General features: G+C 33.5%; 1 pseudogene; it reads left to right on the top strand.

Moving 5' to 3' along the window:
- Positions 1–13: 13 nt before the first annotated feature.
- Positions 14–989, top strand: LOC104993282 (annotated as a pseudogene).
- Positions 990–2,066: the final 1,077 nt, after the last annotated feature.

Genomic DNA, 2,066 nt, shown 5'->3' with positions numbered 1-2,066 from the left:
CTTCTTTCGTTTTTTAGATATTAATATTATTAGCATAGAATCATATTTTAACTTCATTTCAAAAATCAATGAATGCAATCTTATTTGAAGAATACAAGTTTCTAGCAGTATTAAAAGTAGATGCTGGGGCTCTCTGTGCACATAGGTATTTCTGAGATAATTGTTCCAAATTACGCTTTATCATTGTAGGCAATGGATATTGTTTTAGACATGTATCTCCTTATTTTAGAAGTAAAAAGATAAAATAAGCAATAAGATAAATATGGGAGGAAAATCCTAACCAATCATCTAAAAGATATCATACCTACAGGCAGTTACATATTATGAACAAAACACGTGATTGACCAAGTGAAAGATGATATACACTTTTTGTCTCAGAATTTTTACAGAGACATAGGTATTGCCAAGTTGAAAGAAGAAAATGCATTAACGTTGACTATGTTTTGCCTGACTTTACTGCAATTTGAAAGGGCCAAGAGAAGAGATGGTGTTAAGTGGAAAATATAAATCTGGATAAAAAATTCTTCAGGCCAATGAGAGATTTGCTGTTCCAGAAATACTCTTTAATCCTTCTGATATAGGCATTCAAGAAATTGAGATTCTGTCCTATTCAATTCATAACCTACCTGAAGAAATGCTGTCTTATTTTTAAAAAACATTGTTTTTACAGGAGGAAAGTCTGGTCTCTTTTCCCAGGATTTAGTCAGAAGTTCGATGGCTCAATCCAACAGATTCCAATGTTTCTGTTGTGCTGCCTGACAAGCCTATTATTTATGCCTGGGAAAGTGGAAAATTGGTATCAGGGAATGATGATTTTGAAGATACAGTGGTAATAAGAAAATATTATGAAGAAAATGGACATAGCATCTGTGAAGAGAAACTTTGTATTGAAGAACCGTTTCTTAAAGTACTGACTGATTGTGATAAAGGTTTAATTTTCAGTGTTCTTTTTAAAGGAAGTTAAGGACCTGTGTTACTGCTCATCCTAAGATAACATCTTGAATTTAAGTAAATATTTTGATCCATGGTTAATTTTCAAAGGTTTCTTAGCTAGGTTAGTAAGTAAACTGTAACTCAGCCCATATTTTCATTTAAGAGCTAGACTTATTATAACAATGATTATGCTGTTTCTAAGAGAAAGTTATCTTTCATTAAAAGATGAAAGAGTGAGTGCAATTTAAGTTTAATTCTCTATAGCCAAAAGCACAAACTTAACTGTCCCACTGGTCATATTTCCTTAGAAGATCATTTTGTGTGACTAGATCGGAATTGACCAGAGTGTGTTGAGGCTGATATGACTTCTCTCTTTTAGAATTAACCACTTTATTTTTAAATTGCAGTTTTTACTTACTAAAGTTGGAAAAAGTGATCTATGTTTGTGTAATGTTTATTTTTTAGTTGGCGTAAGTTTGAAAGGGTGAAGATCAAAGCCAATTTAATAAAGTGATTTTGCTCATTACTGTGTTTCAGAAATGCATTATTTCACTCATAAAAATTCTATACTATTTTTAGGATGAAATTCTTGTGTCATTGGGCTCATATATCAAATTCCTAGCAGTCCTTTAGCTAGAATCATGTGCCTACCTTATGGCTTCAGATATTTTAACAGTCCTACTAAGAGAGCATACAGTGAAAGAACGTAATTTCCCAAAGGAAAATTAAAATGAAGAAACAGATGGGTGAAAGAGCTATCCATTACAATTACGTTTGGTTTCTACAGATGGTCCCTGACTTAACAATGGTTCCACTTAATGATTTTTTGACCCTACAATGGTGCAAAAGCAGTATGCATTTAGTAGAAACTGTTCTTCAAATTTTGATCTTTCTCCAGGCGAATAATATGTGATATGTTACTTTCTTATGATTCTGGGCAGTGTTTGGGCACATTGATATTCATTGTTTTACAATCTTATCTCATAGTTTTCAAGTTTCTGAACATTAGCCATCATCTCCAGCCATGCTGCTGCTGCTGCTAAGTCGCTTCAGTCGTGTCTGACTCTGTGCAACTCCATAGACAGCAGTCCACCAGGCTTCTCTGTCCACAGGATTCTCTAGGCAGGAATATT

Source organism: Bison bison, unplaced genomic scaffold (assembly GCF_000754665.1).
Source record: "Bison bison bison isolate TAMUID 2011002044 unplaced genomic scaffold, Bison_UMD1.0 scf7180017864237, whole genome shotgun sequence".
In the NCBI taxonomy this organism is placed as follows: domain Eukaryota; kingdom Metazoa; phylum Chordata; class Mammalia; order Artiodactyla; family Bovidae; genus Bison; species Bison bison.
The sequence above is the reverse complement of the archived record's forward strand: the minus strand, read 5'-3'. Positions and strand labels throughout refer to the sequence as shown.